Consider the following 21,169-nt stretch of genomic DNA (forward strand, 5'->3'; position numbering starts at 1 on the left):
CGGGTTTTTGTGTTGATTGTTTAAATTTGAGTAAACTCGTCATATCTGATCAACTTATTTGAGCTAAAACTAATCTAATGTCCGAACTCATCAACTTATTTGAGCTAAAACTTTAAGTTAACAAGTTAAGATCGATTCATCAAATTATTTTAGTTTGTTATCTGAGCTGAAACTAAGAATTATGGGATCCACATATGAAAGTGAGCATAAAAAAGAGACAAAAAGAATATACAGAGTTGAGACTTGAACAAAACAGTATTTCATTCATGAGAAAATTTTTGAAAGAGCAATTACAGCTTGATAGAAGTTTCAGTGAGTGAATCAATCAGAGGTCATTACAAAAACTTGACATCAAACTTTACAAGAAATTTTAACAAAAAAATAAAAAATAAAAAGATAAAAAACAAATCTTTCATCCCTCAATTTTGACAACAAATCCCTCATCAGCCTCGAGCTCCAGATTGCGTTAAGCTCGGATTCCATGGCTATGTCTTCATCATCATTTTTTTTTCTTCTCATTTAGGTTAGATAAGAGATCTAGTTTTAAGATTGTCCAGCATGATATTAGAGAGGTCAAGGTTCATGCTTGCATGTTTAAATAGCACATTGTCCTTACAAAACTCAAAAATGCCGAAGATGTTCTCCAAAAAAAAAATTCAACCTAAAGGTTAAAATACTTCTCGAAAGCCATAAACTCTCAGATGACTTTTTTCTTGCATTTTTCACTAACCTTCTTCTTAGCCTTCTGCTTGGTCTCTAATGGGGACCTCAACTTGGCAATCTCAGCTTAAGACTCATTGAGTTTGAGCTTGGTTTGTTCTTTCTCTACTTGGTTGAGGCATTTTGAATCTACATCTCTTCTAGCTTGGTTGCTAGATCGTCCACCTTCTTCTTATATATTTTTTTTATGTGAAGCAAAAAGGCTAGCTCAAAAATTAGCAATCACATCGTTATTTTTATAATTTTTCTAGCCATGTTTCGTCAAATTTTACTCAGTTTAAAAAAAAAAAACCAATGCTAATTAAGCATGGTGCTGGCTTTCATTGGCACACTAAAAAGGATAAGCTTTAAGCTTGTCATAAACTACAAAAGAAAAATCAAGCTCAAAATTTGAAAAATAATGGAATTAATAAAACAGTACAAAAACTGAATGAAAACACAACTTACTTCCTAAGGGACTGTGACTTTCACAAGTTTCTTTACAATCTTTTGCTTCTTAAAAGAAAGGACTTGGATTTCTTAACTTACCATCACTGTCTATTTACTTTTGGCACCGATAAGAACTTGAGCTAAAAAGCTCTACTTCTGAGAGATAAAGAGATTAATTACTTTAATTTCCTCCTTGGAAAGAGCTTCAAGCTGAATGTTCTTTGCCTTTAGTTTATGAAAGTATTATAGAACTCAAAGTCCTTAGACAGTTGGCCAGAGATTTCTACAAAATGAATTATGTGTTATTATAGAGAGAGGGTAGCAAAAATATCTAAGTTTTTACAAAAAAATAATGAATGTTATTATGTACCGAAAAAAAATTTGGAATAAGCTGAGTGACTAGTAAATTTTAAGAAAAAAAAGTTTAACAAATAAAACATGTAAAGGGAACCTCAAGCTGACCACTATAGAATCTCAGTTCCCAGAGTAGGTGGCTTTTCAGTGATGAAGTAACCTAGTCTTTGATGGTTGGCATTTTTACAATGTACCCATTTTTTTAAAAGCTAAAGTTGACCCTAACAGAGTGAATGTGATGAATAAAACATATATTAGGATAGTTCTCAAGGTTAGCCCTACCCTTCAAACTCTTTATCATGTTTTTAGGGGTTTAACCTAAGGAACAAAGAATGAAGAAAAAGACTCAAGCCAAGCTCTCTAAGTTCAAGGATAACTCATTTTTATCTTTAACTTTCTCGACTAGGTTGGTCTTCTCTTTTTGCTTTCCATTGAAACCCTCATCATCATTGAAATCTTAATCATTAGAAAACTCAGATTTCTGAGCAAAAATAGGGTTTCAAGTTGAAAAAGTGGCAAAAAGCACTATAATGTCAGAGAAAGAAGAATGACAAAGAGACTCTTCAGATAAAGAGTAATGAGGAACATTAATTGGAGCTGATTTTGAAAGAGTAAAAGAAAAAGCAATAAATGGATGAGCAACGGTAAAATAAAGAGAAATAAAAGGTTGAAAAGTCTAAACTTCATAAGAAGAAATAGCAAAAGAAAAAAGAGGGTTAGCCAAAAAAGTTGACGTAATTGGAGATACAAAAAATGAGGGGTTATTAACCTTAAAGTTGATGTATCTACAAGCTCATCTATACTCTGATAGACCTGCTCTCTCTTAAAATAGGCACTATCTTCTATCCTCTTTTACTTTTTCTTAGACATGAGATTGAGCCAAAATACAGTCTTGGAGTAATTTCTCCCTACAATAATTGAAAGGACCTTATCTTCATCATCTCTACTATTGAATTGACCTTTTTTGGGAATTATTATGTAATTTTTTGAACCCTCAGAGCTTGCACTAGAAGACATTATAAAATAAGAGAAAGAAAATATATTGAAGTAAAACAAATGAATGATGGATTGTAATAGAAGGTAAAAACTTTTAGGACAATTAAAACAAGTCAATTTAAGAATGAAAAAGTAAAAAAGTAAAAAATAAAAACCCCAAAAGGCCCCTTTATGTAGCCAAAATTTAGATCAAATGGATGGCTCAGATCATGCCACATGTCAAACTACTATCGAAGATGTCCTTTTACCTTTTTAGTTATGAATTTTTACTATCCAAATACATTTTTCCTATTAAATGTGATTTTTAAATATCTGAGGGACAAATTGGTAGTCTCACCTATTCAAATCAATAGATCAATTACAAACATAGTGTAGACTAGTCAAGCAAACCAATTGCCATGTCAACCTTAAATTATGCCTAAAGATCAAACTTCAAGAAAAAAACATTAAGTCTCATGTCAGACATGTAAGCCATACCAATAGTTACTTATAAGCTTGCTTAACCTAATACCAAGCCTCTAGGACATAGAGTTACTCACATGGATAACCTCAAAATGGACTGGCTACATGTGTAACCTAAAACCCATGCTTAAGATCAAGCCTGGCATCTACGCTCACACGTCAAATCGATACATCTAGAGTAACTAGGGTTACACTTAACAACAGTCACAAGCCTTTTTACTCGACTCTTACATCAGCCTCTACGATGTTTAACTTAGGTAATGTGAGGTCAAGTCCCAAGCATAACATTTCAAAAACCCACACTCACAAGTTCGACGTTAGACTAACGAATATATGCACTATAAGGGTTTGATCAAGCACCCATTAGTTTGATACTTAGATTCTTTGATAGGGGTACAAAATGTTAGGGGTATTTTTAGGTCAAAAGGTTAACTTAGTCCTTTTTCTCATCAAAGATTGTCAGTAAATAGCCATGGGCATTTTTTTACTTTTGGGTCAACCTAACAAAAGCAGAGCCATGTCAGCTTAACTATGTCATTATTATACTATATAAACCCTTCATCTTTCACCTATAAATAGACCTATCCAAGTACCATCAATTCAATTTCTAACTTTTTTTACATTTCAATTTTCTTCTCCTTCCAATCTCTCTAGTCTTAATCCCTGACATGAGCGTCAGGGTGCAAACATAAGAAACATTCCCTACCTTTGCCTTAACCTTTTTTTTTCCTATGATTTCAAGGTTCTAACCCTCAGATCGGAGCTCGACACTAATAAGGTTCAAGTAGTGTATAGTCCCATGAGGAGAGATGATAAAAAAAAAATACTTTTTGTAACGCTATTTTCATTCTAGTTTTGTGTGAAATGTGATCGTGTGAGGTGCAGTGTGATTGTCATCTCTTCTTTCTAGGGTTTTTTATTTTTCCTTTCTCGAGTAGTCAGTTTATGTTCTTTGATTAACCAAAAGGTAACATCTTAGGCATGAAATCATCATTGAAGTGAATATATTATATTTTTATCACTTTGCTAAGCCATATCAATTTGTATATGATGTTGTATACGGTAGTATTTATTTGTTAATAAAAAATTAGTTGGAAAACAACATTTTTTTATTACTTGAGGTTATCATAATTTGAATTCTAGTTAGTGAAACAAAATGTCTAACACTCTATCAGTAAATTACATGTATATTTGTAAATAACATATTTTATACATCGTAAATCATCCTTTTAATGAACAAAATGCAAGGTGTTTTTGTATTTTCAGTACTTGAACTCATGAAATCCTTTTTCATCTTGCCTCACTCTATTTGCTTTTCCATTTAGTCCTTAAATTTTCCTTGAGTTTTTTTAAAAAGCTTCTCCTTTATAGGTAGTCAATACATCCAAAAAGCATTTTATAAGGTCATTAATTAGGGCTAAGAGTTGGTATATTGTTATATATTACTCAAACATTAGGTCTCAAGTAGTAATTAAGGCCATTTCTTATGAAGTGAAGTTTTGTTACCTTAAGGAGTTGAATCACCCAAAATTTAAAGTTTAGTTCAATCGGTTCATAAGGTGATATTCAATAAGTTTGAAATTTAAATCTCAACACTTGTAACCATTTTTCTCATTTAAAGTTGTGAACTCTTTTATAAAAAAAAAAAAACTACTAGTTTTTGCTTGGAAGTCATTTAGATGTAAAGTGTTTTAGATACTACTTGAGAATGAGAAGAGAGGGCTACCTGCTAATGTTGGAAAATTTTGCAAAGGTGGTGTTTAAACAAAGCTTCATATCATTTATTTTGAGAAATGCTTCACCTATCTAGCCTGATTGCAATAAATTAATTAAATTTGACTCATAATTTTTATGGATTTATCATTTACGATCCTTTGCTAGTAACAATTCCATGGAAGTTGGGAAGGAAGCTGCATAATTTCTTCTAATTGGTTTTATTTGTCTGCTTAGATAGATGGTGAGATTGATTAAGATTGAAAATAACGGTGATGATTAAATTAATTATTATAATAAGAATATTAAAATCAATAGTATAATATGTGTTTGAACATATAAACATTGGTGGTGATGCGATGAGTTATAATCAAAAAACAAAATGATCGTAAAAAATATAAGATTAAAAATGTATATAATAAAAATTTTAAATTATTTAATATTTATAAAACTAATAAATAATAAAAAATTAAATTATTTGAATGTTAAATAATAATTTTATTATAAATAATTAAAAATAATAATATATCAAATAATATTTTTTATTACATTAAATTAATAAAATTATTTTATATTTATAAATAAAAAATTATTTTTCGCATTTACAATATAAATTAAACGGTAAACAAAAAAAAAAGCCAGCCACTGAAAAAAAATGTCACTATAACCAACCGGCGCAATTTGTGTCTTTCAGTTGCATGCAAATGGATGCACGGTTTGGTTTGGCAGAAAATTTCACAGCACCTGCATCTGAAGGGGTACTGCAATTTAAATACTGCCTTAGTTAGTCAGCTGAAGTTTACGCGCTGCTGAAGCATTTGATTAAAATAATTCCATGTTGTGGGATACTATTATTGTCACTTGGGGACATTTTCCTCTTATTGATTTCCAGTCCATCCCCTCCACTGGGAAATCTTCATATTGCCACACCAATATAGGCTACGTAAGCTCTCACAATTTCCCTCTTTGCCTGCTTTTCTTTGTCTTTCTCTTTTTAGGCGTTGCTTGCAGGTTTGTTTAGTGCATGCATTTGGTACAGGGTACAGAACCATAGTCTAACTTCTGAGGTAAGTAGGCATCATAGAAAGGAAAACAGAAAGATTTTTGCTTTCCCTTTTTACTTGCAGGTTGCTTTGATATTGCTTTCGGTTCAGAAAATCTAACGTAAGGCTTGTAATTGATTGTTATTAGGATTTGGCAGAAGGTGAACTTGATCAATCAATCTTACTTTCAATGCCCAATTCACCAGGCCAAAATGGCAGACGAAGCATCATGGTTATCAAGGCAAGTCCTTTTTAATTAATCTGGCAGAGGGTTTTCTTTTACTAGGTATTTGAATTTTGATGACGTTCTTTCCTGCCAGCAAATTAAAATTACACAACAGAAAGCACAGCATGTAATCCCTGCTGAAATGGTAGCTGAAGCAATCTTAGCATTACAAGGCCTTGACTTGAGATGGTCTGGTCCCATAACACCTAGTGAAAGGCAATTGTTGAACAGTATGTCTTTGCAGAATATCCACAATATGGAGTTGCGGAAGATGGAGAAAAGATGACCGATGATAAAGCGAAAATCCCCAAGGATTGTCGGCGGCAGAAAGTATTTTTCTTCTTCCTCCACGAGTGGATTCTCTAATCTTGACAACACCCAATTGAAGCCTTCAAGGCTTTCAGATATCTTCACTAGGAAAACTTCATTTCAGGGTAAACATTGTTGGCTAAGCGAAGATGGGTATTTTACCGTTTTCATGCCCAACTCAAGGATGCTATGCTATGATGCTGATAGGAGAAAGCTACCCTTTCTTTAGAGAGAAATGCTATTTGACAATTATAACTGAAGAATCTGACTACATAAGGTAATTAGCCAGCCAAAAGAGAACCAAAGGTGATTTCAGCACCAGAAACTTGGTTGGATTTGAGGATTAAAGGGTCCCAGATTAGCCAAAACTTCAGAAGAAAATGTTTACACAGCCCCGAAGGGCTTTTCTCCTATCCAGCTGATGTAAATGGGACTAGATATTCCATGCATTGGATCTCGGAGGCACACAGATACTCATAGCACGTCCTCCTCGATGCAACGGGGTTGGTCTTCAGTGAGGAGCCGCTGGCACTCTTCACCCACCGCCTTGATTTAGTGCTATGTACACTTGATAACACCTATGTTCACCATCCAAGACTACCTGCCTCGTAAGGAAAGATCATCTGATACTACCTCATATTCAGCCTAGAATCTCGATTCACATTTTCTTCAAGGATTATTTTAATTCATGCATATCCAAACTATTAATTTTGCAGAATTGTTGAGTGCCCAGCCTTCCCACATCACCCAAGTTTTTTTTTTTTTTTTCTCTTTTTCGATTCTCTTTATTTATTGTTTACTTTTTTATTTAGTTAGTGATTGATGCATCACATCAATCTCTTTTTTTTGTATTTTATGATTAAAATTTTTAATTGAATTTTGCATATATAAGAAACAAGTTAACAAAAAAATGATGTAAAGATTGTGTGAAAAGTTAAAGAAATTGATGGAGAAAAATGGATGTAATTGGTAGATAAACTGGATGAAGAATAAAAATCGACAATAGAAGATGGAAGAAAGAAGGAAAGATGCTGAGATTTTGGTGCACAAAAATTACTTTTTTAACAATAAGGGGTGAGTGGTTCATGAAATTTTGAATTTCAAAAGAAAGTGTGATCTTTAAAAAATTGTAATATCCAAAAAAAAAATTATTTTTAGGACATTTCATATTTAAATTAACTCATTTGATTGGGAGAATCATGAATATTAATTTTTAAATAATTATCATAATTTCTTTGATATATATATATATGATGGTAACTTTTTATTTTGTTTTATTAATAATAAATACTTAAATGATAAATGGTACCTTTAACATCAAAAGAAGACAAATAATTTATTTGATTATTGTTTTTATTGATAAAATATCATAAATTAAGATGTTTGACACTTTTTTTAGTAACAGAAATTGATAAAAAAAATTGTTAGAAAAATACCAATTAATGCGTTTGTCACCTTTTTTATATCATGAAAAAAATTAAAAATATTATTTTAATTTATTTATTAAAGTATTTTTTAAGGGGTTTCTATATAAAAAAAAAGTTAAATGATCCTTTTATAAAAAAAAATAAAAAGATCATTTGATAATTATCTTTTAATTTATAAAAGGATTATTTAAGATGTTTCTTTACATAAAATGCTTCAAATAATCTTTTTATAAAAAAAATCATTTAAGGCATTATCTATAGAGAAATGCTACAGAAAATGCCTTAACACTTTATATAAATCTAAACCTAACTTCTAGACCTAAAAAATAAAAAGATTATTTAAAGCATTTTTTGATAAATACCTTAAATGATCTTTTTAATTTTTTTTTATCGTTTTAAAATTTATTTTTTAAGTTATGAAAAGATTATTTAAGGCATTTCATATAGAATACACATTAAATATACAAAAACGCCTTAAATAATCTTTTTATTTATAATAGAAGAAGTATTTAAGACATTCTTGTATAAAAAACACTTTAAATAATTCTTTTATATCAAAATAAAATGATCATTTAAGGCATTTTCTGTAGAGAAATGCCTTGAATGATCAAAATAAAAAAATCATTCAAGGTGTTTCTCTACAGAAAAAGCCTTAAATGATCTTTTTATTTTTTTATATTATAGATTGTTTTAAGCATCAAACGTCATAAGTGATAATCATATAAGGTATTTCTGTACACAAACGCTTCAAATGATCATCAATTATGGTGTTTTTTTAACCCAAACACCTTAAATAATTCTTGTCATCATTTAATTGAGACTAAGGATTATTTAAAGCATTTTTTAATACCAAACGCCTTAATTACAATATAAAAGAATATTTTTTCTATACAAAAACTTACAACCGAATTATAATCACTTTCGAATATACTTTTTAAAAAGGTAACGGCTATTTCATTAATTTTTATCCAAGTCAAATTTAAAAATAAGATAACTTTCTTCCCCAAATTCTAGAATACCATAGGAAGAAGTAGATTTTTAATTTCAAGACTTCGAGTATTGTTAGGAATCTAACATTTTTTTTCGTAATTAGATTATCTTGAATCAAACATGGAATCAAATATTCACCATCAAGATTTCGAAAAAAATTTGTGAATTCCTTCGAACCAAACGTATCTAAAAGAATATCTTAGGTTTATTTAATTTGGTGATGAGATTAGTGTAAGTGAAATTGAAAATAATTATGACAATAAGATTGATTATTATAATTGTTAGTTTAAAATTAATTATAAAATATATGTTTATATGCAAACACAATGTTGGCAATAGGATGAGATAAAAATGTCAATTAAGGATTTTACTCTAAAAAAGTGTTTGTAAATTATTTATATATTTTTTAATATTATTTATGATATTTATAATTTTATTTTTATTATCAAAATATTAATAAATATTATTTATTATATTAAATTAATAAATTATTTTTAAATTTTTGAATAGAAATAACATGAAAAAAATAAAAATTAAATCAAATGAAAATAATTATAACGGTAACTGTAAGGATAAAAAAAGTATATATATATATATATCACGGTTAAAATTAAAATGCATGCTGCGGTGAGAAGGAAAATTTTTTGACAGAAATTTTTTACTTTGGTAAATAATCGGAGCCTATCATCTTTCACCATGGTTATTCAAACAGCAAATCAGTACGATTTAACATAAAATTTGAGAAATATCGTGCCTCAACAACGCTAAACACTCGTTTAAACGAGCACTCAGTTACAAGGAGATCCTCCAGCAGACAAACTGACGAGCTCACCGTGCCGATTACCGAAGCATTGATCAAAACTTGACCCAACCATACAGCACCGGTTCAACCGGAGCCAGGGAAGTTGATTGAAAATTGAATTTTGAAACTCCCTATTTTATTGTCTGCGTGGGGACATACGAGACAACGATTTTTCATGAGAAGTCAACTCCATTTTTTTACTTGCAATTAGAAACAAGGAAAATTCCCAAAATAATACTTAGTAAAAAGTTAAATTAAAAAAAATAAAAGCAACGAAATGAAGGGGGCGCATTTTAGCAAAACCGAGCATCGTCATGGCTGGACATGTTAGCAAAGGATGGAATCTCGAAATGCGAGAGTCTCCCGACGCTTGTCACCAAGTATTTTCTACACAAAAACTCCTCGGCGAATACCTTCTCCACTCTCCGATCAATATTGTGCAAGAATACGTGCGTCACACCCGATCCTTTCCTGTTCCTCGCCATAACCGCCGCCGAGAATATCGCTGCCATCCTACCTGGCTGCTCCGCGAAATATCCATGCGGCGCATCGATCAATATCAAATCCCACTCCGTATCGTAAAACTCATCGGGAAACCCCGTCAAGGCAAGCTTGCACTTCTCGTTGCCACGTAAGTACGCTTTCGAGGGAGAACAGCTCGGTTCGGACCGATAGTGGGAGAGCAGATCGTCAGCTTGCTGGAGCTGCGTGCGGTACTGTACGACGTGCGCGTGGAGGCTTGGTGCATCTTTGAGCACAGTCTGAAACCAATGGGGATCGTCTTCGAGGAATATGGTTTTCCCACGCGGATTGAGGGAAGTCCACATGAGGGAGTCGTAGCCAAGTCCGAAGACGAGGAAGTTGCAAGGAGAGCGTTTCTTGAGGACGTCAAAGGTTACGGAGATCTCCCCAATGTTCAGTTGCGGGACGATTGGTGACGTGGCGTAGTGGATGATGGCTTGAAGTTGGATCGGCGTGGCGGAGTATTCATCTACGGCCCGGGATCTAGAGTTGGCGACAGAGTGTAGGATGGAATAATCAGCGGTTTTGATGAAACTCGATATAAGTAATGCTCCAGCAATAAGGCCAGCGATAGCGATAGGGAAAGTATGCTTAACAATCTCTTCTCTTCTCATTTTTCCACTAGTTAAAAGTATGCTTTTTTAATCAAACGAAAAAAAAAAAATTTTCTTGGTTTAAGGTGTGGCTTTTGCTCTTGTTATATAAATATAAAAAAGGGGAGGAATCAAACAGGATACCATGGAGATATAGTCTAGCGCGGAGTGGACCAGCTTTGGAAATAAAGAGAGAATATTAATTTTTTTTAATTTTTGCCTAGTGGATGAAGTAAATTGATAATTTTAAATATGATAGTGATAAAAAAATTTTTAATTTAATAAAATTAAAATATATTTTATATTTGTGTTCAGATACGAATTATCACGTAATATATTTTATATTTTATATATTTTTAATATAAAATGAATACAAAATAAATATATAAATTATTAAATTTATGTTAAAGTAAATATTTTCATATTTTTATATATTCAAAGAAAAACAGAGACAAAAGACAAAGATAAAAAACAGGAAAAAAATACGCTTTTACAGGGGCTCGTTCGCAGTGGCAAGCATGTTGCTGCAGAATATTTGTCTGATACTTTTTGTATAATATCTTACCATGTCCCACAACTTAGCGATTGATGATTGGGTGGTGGAGTCTTTTCGGGGTCTATACTTTTTTATATATTCAAAAGATATTTATATTCAAAAGATAGTTTATATTTTTATTTCTAAAAAAATACTTCCAAACCAGTAGTACGTCAACGTTGATAAGAACATTTATGGATTGGTACCATCGACGTACTTAGATTTTTTTTTTTATAAATGGTGGCTCACAGATATTTAATTACACTTCAAGAATTTTTATCTTTGAATGTTTGAAAAACAACGACAAAAGACAAAGATCAAAAATAAAGAAAAAAATACGCTTTTATAGGGCTCCTTGGGAGTGGCAAGCATGTTGCTGCAGAATTTTGTCTGATACTTTTGTATAATATCTTACCACGTCCCACAACTTAGACATTGATGATTGGGTGGTGGAGTCTTTTCGGGGTCTATACTTTTTTTTATTAAGAATAATATTTTAAATGGCCTCTATAATATATTTATTTATTAGATTTGATATTTAATTTTAAAAAAGTATTAAATAATTATTTGAATTATAAAATTGTATATTAATTTAATTTAGAAGTTAATTATGTTAATTTTGATAGTGATGTATGTGGTTGTTTTAACTAATAAAAATATGTCATGTGAACACAACAATGACATGCAAGTATGCTTACATGGCTTATGTGTTTAGAAAATATTTAACCTTAAATCCAAATAAAATAACCTTAAATCAATAAAAAAATCTAAAACTTTAAATTATAAAAAAAAACCCAATTCGATCCTTCAAAATCATTTTTTTATATGTACAAAAATATAAATTATTTTTCTGAGAATCAAACAAGAAAATGACGGAAAAAACATTAAATTGAAAATTTTAAGGTAAAATTCGATTATACTATTTGATCGAAATACCAAGTTTCTTCGTTAGAACAAGACAATTTAAGGGCATCAACTGGCTTAAGGAGATTTGACTAATAAGAAGAGATTTGTGGAATATTTAGATTCGATTTTGTGGAGTAAAGTGAAAATTAATTGGTGGTTACAAAAGTTTTTAAGGTATGCTAATTTTTTTATTCTCTAGTTTAGGGTTACATTAGTGTTGGAAATGGTTTTTATTGCAATGCCTCTTTATACAATAAGAGTTTATATGGCACAACACTTCATTTTTGTGTACCATTTTATTTTGGCGTAGCACTTCTTTTTTGTTAATCTTTGCATGCATGTTGGGCTGTGTGTTTGAATTTTACGATATGGTCCTAGTTTGTCTACATTATTGTATTCGTTATATTGTTAAAAGTTTTGTTTATGTAGCTAAAATAATAGCATTTATAATACTTAATTTACACATGCATTTGGGTGAAAATTTTGTAACAATCCGAGAGTAAGCTCTGTGGGTAGGCATATAGATGTATAAAGTATAGATCTTGATGTGATTTCATTCATTGTGTTTTGCAACATATTTAAAGAGGTTGCGTATGGTACTACTATTATATTTTATTACTTGCCACTGGGGTTTAATGTTGATGATGGATTAATATTATGCTATGATAATTCACCATTTGGTATGATGATAGATCATATGAGAGCAATGGGAAAGATACATGTATATGTGAAACATGGGGTTAATGTACTTGAGTTTGTAAATGATGTACCATTATTGTCAAGTTAGGAGCATAATGAGGAAGTTAAGAAAGACAGTGAAGAGGATGCATGTAATGTGGACAATAAAACTAATGGGGTCATTAATAGTGAAGGGGCTGCAAATATTAATAGGGTAGATGATAATAATACAGTGGACAGGCTGACAGTGATAGTAATTTGGGATATACATTTGTACATATGATTGTGTTAGATGTAAGTATATTTAAGAGTTTACATGAAGGTGCAAATGATGGTTAAAATTCAGACAATGAGAAAAAACCCTTTGAAAAATATAAGTTGGGCTCAAATATTTGATGCAGAAAAATTACAAAATATTAGAACATCTTATACTAAATTTAGAGAAAAAAGAAATATTAAGGTAGTGAAAAGTAATAAGATCCCACCAGAAGTAGATTTTAAGGGTTTTTTTTAAGAGATCAAGGGAAAAAATAAAGAAGCAAAGTAGAAAGAGATAGGTGAGAATAATAGGGCTGGGACAAGTCAAGAGGATGATACACATTTTATAAACTCTTTAGACATAAAATGTTATAAGAATTAAAAAAATAGAAAGGTTGTATGTAAGAAGAGTAAAAAAAAATACTTTGACACTTCAGATCCAGTTCTTAGGCTTGAGATTGGCATGATTTTTTATGGTCCAAAGCAATTCAAAGATGCATTGAGCAAATATGCAATTGCAAAAAGGTTTGATTATAGATACCTTAGGAATGAAAAACATAGGGTTAGGGTTATTTGTAAACATAAAGACTGTTTATTCCTCATTTATACTATGATAGACAACTATGATGAGTTGTTCAAGGTGAAGTCACTAAGAAATGAGCATTAATGTACTATTACCTTAAAAAACTCAACGGTAGATTATAAGGTGTTAGTTGTTCATTTTCTTACCAAGCTTAGGATTATTCCTAACTTGAAATTGGTTGAGATGAAAAGGTTTATCAAAAAGGAGTTAAATGTTAATATCATAATAAAAGTTTGTATGAGTGCTAGTATAAAAGCTCAAAAAAATTATTGGCAAATATCATTATGAGTTTTCAAGGTTGTTTGATTATATTACTACTGTGAGAAAGACAAATCCAAATAGACATGTAGATTTGGTGGTTAAAAGGTTGACACCAAAACATAAACCAAGGTTTTAGAAGTTGTATATTAGTGCACTTATGGAAGGGTTCTAAAAATACTGTAGGCTTTTGTTATGTGTAGATGGATGTTTTCTTAAGGGACCTTTAAAAGCTGAACTTTTGGTTGCTATTGGTAAAGATGCCAATAATCAAATGTATTATATTGTTTGGACACTTGTGGAAGTGAAGAATAAGCATTTGTGGAAGTGAAGAATAAGCATACTTAGAGATGGTTTCTGAATAACTTGAAAATTGATCTTCAAATGAATGATGGTGCTAGATTTACTATCATAAGTGATATGCAAAAGATATGTATAATAATTATACAATTTTATCTTTTGAAGGTTTAGGGTTTGTTACTTTTGAATGTTTCATAAACGTTTTTCATTTATTATTGTAGGGTTTATGTGATGTCATAAGTTCCATTATTCCTAAAGTTGAACACAAATTCTCTGCAAGACACTAGTTTACGAATTTGAAGAAAACCCATAAAGGTAATAACCTTCATAAGTAATTATGGATGTGCAGTAAAGCTACAACAGAGGTCAACTTGAAAGCAAAAGTAAAAGAACTTGGAGAATTAAAAGGTACAATATTAACTGATATATTAAAAAGAAGTCATAAACATTGATCAAAGGCATTTTTTAGTACTAGATGTTTGTCTGATATTATGGATAATAATTTAGTTGAGGTATTTAATGCTAGGATTATTCATGCTAGGCATATGTCTATCATTTCAATATTTGAGGAAATTAGCATTATGTGATGCAAAGAATTGTTGACAATATGACTAGATGTGCTAAGTGAATTAAATTGCTTTGTTCTATAATTTGTGAGAAAATAAAAAAGCATAAGAAACTTAGTGCTTTTTGTCATGTTGTATAGAATGGTAATAATGAATATGAGGTTGAATGTCATAAAGATAGTTTTATGGTAAACATAAGTGGGAGGAAATACACATGTAGGTCATGGGATTTAATTGGGATATCACGTCCTCTTACCATATGTATCATAATTTTTAAGAATGAAAAAATTGAAAAATATATTGCACATATATATAAGAAAGAAATGTATGATAAATGTTATAATTCTATGTTACCACCTATTCCTACAGACAAGTTATGAGCTACTACACAAATGAGAGATATAGACCCATCACTTCTTAAAAAGATGCTTGGTAAACCAAAAAAGAACAGAAACATAGAGAATGGTGAAAGCTTAAATGGGACAAAGTTATCAAACAAATGAAGAAAGCTAAAGTGTCGAATCTGTTTCAAGTTTGGTAATAATTCAATAAAGTGTCCCTAAAAAAATGTAAGTTAGAATCTGAAGTTTAATTTACAAATTTATCAAAACCTAATGTTATTTTTTTATGCATTACAAGGTAGTAACGTAAGACAAGTTGAAAACATGAATATACCTATACCACATGAATCTGCAATATTAAAACACCATGCCAAAGTAAAAACCACACCACCTAGAATACCTAGAGCAGCCACTTTACCCATAACATCTGTAATAACAGACATAACTCTCAAAGTGATCAGAGCTATAGCAGCAGCCACACCACCCACAATAACCATAGCAACAACTACACCACCCACAGTGATTAAAGAAACAACCACATCACCTAGAGTGACCACAATAACAGCCCAGCCATCCACAATGACCAACACAATAACAATCAAACCACTTATAATGACCACAACAACAACAACTAAGCCACCCATAATAACCAAAGCAGTAGCCACACCATTTACACAAACTACAACTTCTATAATATCTACATAAACTATAGTAGGCACACCATCAAGGTAGATTACAGCAACTAATGCAGTACTAAAGGCCAAACACACTTAAAGTTACTTGTCTGAAAAGGAAAAAAAATTAAAAAAAAAACTTATACCACCTAAAAACAAAAAGAGGAAAATCATGCAAGAAATATACATATATGTTAACAAAAATACATGACTATAGATATTAAATGTAAGGTTCCTTTATTGTGTAATTTTTTATTTTGCTAATGAATTATATTTTATCAAATAGCTTAGACTAAAATGTTAGATGTTGATCTCAACTTCAAAAAGTGCTAAGTGTGCATTAACATCGACAACAGTTATAGATAGTTCTCTGAATAAGAAGATTGATCGCCATTTAGATGGTGTTACTGGAAATAAAGATAAAGATAAAGAATCTGTTTTAATTAAGGTAACCTATTTATACGTGTTACTAGATATAACTTTGATACATTGTTTGGTAATCTTTTAATAGTTTCAATACAAGATTTAATAAATAAGTTATTGGGCATCAAGAGAAAGAGACAAATTTCAATAGCACTTGATGACACTTAAACTCTTCTAGATGAGGTACAAAGTACATAAAAAAGCCAGGCTGAAAGAAAAAAAGTCAAAAAACACCACGTCCAGAAACTGATATAAATGTTATTTTTAAACATGATACCTTTTTGTAACTTTTTTGTTCTTTTTGTTTATGAATATGATGAATGTATTTGTGTTGTAGCTGATATGAATGTTTATAAGCATGATACCTTTCAAGAACTAATATGAATGTTGTAACTAGTCATTTTTTTATATTCATCATCAATTTATTTGTATAGTGAGCAATGATGAAGGTATACTGTTGGACATTATATGAATTAATTTTAGTTAATAATGAATGAAAGTGTTTCATCTTCTTTATGGTTTTATCTTATTTTATCTTGTTTCATCTTGTCTAAGGATCAATTATGGATGTTGTTTTGCTCTTTTTGGATAATCATCATTCATTTCTTTATGTGTAATGAGCAAGGAATTAATAACTTGTTTCATGTTTGATCATTGATGTATTGGTTTCATCTTGTTTGTGTAACAATGATAGATCTAAATGACTAAATTTATTTCAATCATGTTTGTGTAATGATCAATTAATTTCATCCTATTTATAATAGCAATATAAACCAGTTATCATATTTGTAGACAACATTCAATTATAAGAAATGAAATGGATTAAAAATAATGACAAAATAGTATACTTTAGCAGGTGGTACAAACATTATAGCCAATGTGGAAACAATTTACAAACAATTAGAAGTTAAGCTAACTTACAATAAGAAGACATAAACATTTAAGCAAATGGCTAGAAACAAAGGGAAAAAATTAGTAGATTTTTTACATTCAAAGAATCAAAACCATCAAGTTTTGGTAACATATTAGAAAGATCTAAACCAAGACACCTAGTAGCAATACTTTCATTTCATTACTTCATTTTTATAATAGTTTGAACAAAATATATAATACTTTCACAAATTCTTAAAATTTTTCAATCTAAAATAAAATAAACCTTAAAATGAAAATGAAAAACACCATCTAAGACATTAATAACACAATCTTGTAATACCATATTTTTCTTTGACCTTTTGTTACGAAATCCTTATATGATTTTTTTCATTTTCACAACCCAAACCTTATTCAAAAGCCTATTAACTTAATTATTATTGCAATTTTCCTTTAATGCAATATTTTCTTTCCTCAACTCTTTGTTCTCAACCAACAATTTGTCCTCTTCAAATCTCCGTTCCTCATTTTGATTTACATTGTCACTATCCAATGAATGCTTATCTTCACCATTGAAAAAAAATCACAATTCACACCTTGCAAAATGTTAACAGGTACAAATTCAATTTTATCCATCAAAACAAGACCAATTCTATATAAATCAACAAATGTGAAGATTACCTTTTTGAACTTTCCACACCTATAAAATGTTCTTCCTGAATTCTTCAATGTTGTCGACCTACAAATTTGAGCCATTACTCTATAATAACAATTGATTAAAGTTAAATGATTTCTTATTCTTGAGCTACAGCTTGATCATGACTGCCTAAAATGTCCATTTCTCTTCGATGAATCTTCAACATAACCTTTATATCTTCTTTCACCTTTTTTGCTTTCTTCATTTGTCATTGATTTCATGAAGGTTGTAGCTTCAATTTCACAAGCTTCCCGTCAAACCCTTCACAAGCTTCAATTTTGCTTCAATTTCGCTTCAATTTCTTTTAGGTTCTGCGAATTTGGGGTTTAGGATTTTGGTGATTTGTTTGAGGTTTACAGGAATTAAAATGTTTCCTATTTAATTTTTTTTAGTGATTAATTTTTTCTTCAAATTTTCTGGCCATATAAGCCACATAAACCACATAAGAATGCTTATATATCATTTTGTGTCCACATGGTGCATTTTTATTAGCTAAAATAATCACGTCAACATCAAAACTAATGAAGTTAATTTTTAAACTAAATTTATACACGATTTCATGGTTCAAATACTTATTTAGTAATTTTTTTAGTTTAGATGCCAAATCCAATAAAGTTTAGTTTAGATGCCAAATCCAATAAACCACTTTAGTTCATGGGCCATTTATAACATATAATCAAACACAAAGTAGACCAACTTGGGAAATATATAGTGAAAATTATTTTTTTTAACTTTTGTCTAGACGTCGAAGTAAATTGATAATTTTAGATATGATAGTGATAAAAAAATTTTAAAATTTTAATAAAATTAAAATATATTTTATATTTGTGTTTAGATTTGAATTATCACATAATAAATTTTATATTTTATATATTTTTAATATAAAATGAATACAAAATAAATATATAAATTATTAAACTTAAGTTAAAGTAAATATTTTCGTATTTTTATATTAAAAAAATAGGTTATATTTTTATTTCTAAAACAATACTTCCAAATAAATATTTATGTGAAAACCTACAAACATTTATGGATCACTATCATCGACGAATGATCTGTCTTACAGATATATATTTTTTTATAAATAGTGGCCCACAGATATTTGATTACACTTTAAGAATTTTTATTTTTGAATTTTTAAAAACAAAGACAAAAGACAAAGATAAAAAACAAGAAAAAAAAAATCATTACAGGGGCTCCTTGGTAGTGGCAAGCATGTTACTGCAGAATATTTGGTATAATATCTTATCATGTCCCACAATCTTAGCCATTGATGATTGGGTGGCGGAGTCTTTTTGGGGACTATACTTTTTTATATAATAACGAGAACTTCTATTTGCCACACAAATTTGCTCTCAACGGCTATTTAATTTAACATCTCAATTTTCAATTCGACAATATTATTTTTACTTTTCACAACTCACCCCCAAATTTATACTCTTTCTGTCCTTTTTTTCTTTTTTAAATGTTTTAAAAAAATAAGAGTTTAATATTTTAAACTCTTATTTTTATATTTTAAAATTTTTTAATATTAAAAATAATAAAACTTTAATTTTATAAAAAAAATTTAATTTTAATATTAAATATATTAAAATCAAAAAAAAATTTCTTAAATTTCATAAAAATTAATACAATCCAAATATTTTAAAACGGAAAGAATAACTTTTTTATTTTCATTCTTTCATTCTCTTAACTATTCCCAAATCTTAAACCAATTCAACTGTCAATCAATTTTTTTTCCTCGTTCAATTCTTAGTTAAAGAAAGATAAATAAATTTAAAGTTTTTAAAATTTTAAAAATATGTAAATTTAAACACTTTTTAAATATAAAATTTTCGACAATTTTAATATTTTATTAATTGCTCGTCATCTCTCGATTGATTTTTGTTTTTTTTTTACGGTTGGACCATGCATTTTCATAATATACAAAATAATAACAATAGTTTTAATAGTTTAAAATTTGTGATGAAGATTAAAAAAAAAAAAAAAGATCTCTCGTCGGCGGCGAAACTCCGATTCTTGACAGTCTCTGCTCTTTTCATTTTTCCACTAGTTGAAAGTATGCTTTTCTTATGAAACGAAAAAAAAAAAGAAAAGATTTCTTGGTTTAAGGTCTGGCTTTTGCTTTTGTTATATAAATATAAAAGGGGAGGAATGAAATAGGATACCATGGAGATATAGTCAAACGCGGAGTGGAGCAGCTTTGGAAATCAGGAGAGAAAAAAAAATTTTATTTTTGCTTAGACGTTTAAATAAATAGATAATTTTAGATATGATAATGATAAAAAAATATATATAAATTTTAAATTTTAATAAAAATTAAAATATATTTTATAAGTGTGTTCAGATATAAATTATCTCATAATAAAATTTATAGTTTATATATTTTTAATATAAAATGAATATAAAATAAATATATAAATTATTAAACTTATGTTCAATTAAATATTTTTATTTTTATATATTTAAAAAATAATTTTTATTTTTATTTCTAAAAAAATACTTCCAAACAATTCACGCTTTAAAGTTTATGTTAAAACCTGAATAGGTAAGTTAACATTAATGGATCGGTATCGAGTATCATCTGTAAGGTTGACATCGGGTCGGGTTTGAGGTGAGTTTTATTCGTTCCGAATTCGATTTGATTTTATATGCTATTAAACCCGAATCAGATTTTACTCAAAATTTTTTTATTTTTTTATATTCGAACTCGATTTTGATCCGATATTATATAAACTGTATTCGACTCGAAATTAATAAAATATTATTTTTTAAATATAAATATTTAAAAATATCATTATATATATAAATAATTAATTAATTAAAAAATAATTTTTTATATAATATCGGATCAAATTGAATTTACTTAAAATTCAAACTCGATCCGATCTCGATTATTTTTTAATTTTACTTAATTCGATTCGATCCGAAATTTGAATTTAAAAAAATAAATAACCTCGTAAGATCGAATAAAATCGAAATCCATAAAAAAATGTTGAATTGTCGACCCTAATCATCTGGTGTCTTACCTATATATACATATATATATTTATTTATAAATGGTGGCCCAGATATTTAATTGCACTTCAAGAATTTTTATTTTTGAATGTTTAAAAACAAAGATAAAAAAGAAAACGTTATTACAGGGCCCCATGGAGGAGCAAGCATGTTACTGCAGAATATTTGTCTGATACTTGTTTGATAATATGTTATCATGTCCCACAACTTAGCCCTTGATGATTGGGGAATGGAATCTTTGTGGGGTCCATACTTTTTAAATAATAATGAGAATTTATTTTAACATCTTAAATTTAAAACTCAACAAAATTATTTTTACTTTTCACTCCTTTCACCTCCTAAAGATATAATTTTTTTTTTCTTATCCTCTTCTCCCGTTTCCAATTCCTAATCGGTTCGACCCTAAACCAATTTTCTTTCTTCAGTCAATTTTTAGTTGAATAAGGATAATCAATTTGTAAATTTTTAAAAGTTCA

The 21,169-nt window shown here is 29.4% G+C and overlaps 2 pseudogenes; one reads left to right on the top strand and one right to left on the bottom strand.

The window, feature by feature from the left end:
• The first annotated feature begins 5,378 nt into the window (after positions 1 to 5,378).
• On the top strand, positions 5,379 to 7,136 carry LOC149519351 (uncharacterized; annotated as a pseudogene).
• Positions 7,137 to 9,288: 2,152 nt separating this feature from the next.
• LOC111288085 (arabinogalactan O-methyltransferase 1 pseudogene) lies at positions 9,289 to 10,681 on the bottom strand (annotated as a pseudogene).
• Between the last annotated feature and the right edge of the window lie 10,488 nt (positions 10,682 to 21,169).

Source organism: Durio zibethinus, chromosome 4 (assembly GCF_047325235.1).
Source record: "Durio zibethinus cultivar Kanyao isolate XHJ-2024 chromosome 4, ASM4732523v1, whole genome shotgun sequence".
Taxonomy (NCBI): domain Eukaryota; kingdom Viridiplantae; phylum Streptophyta; class Magnoliopsida; order Malvales; family Malvaceae; genus Durio; species Durio zibethinus.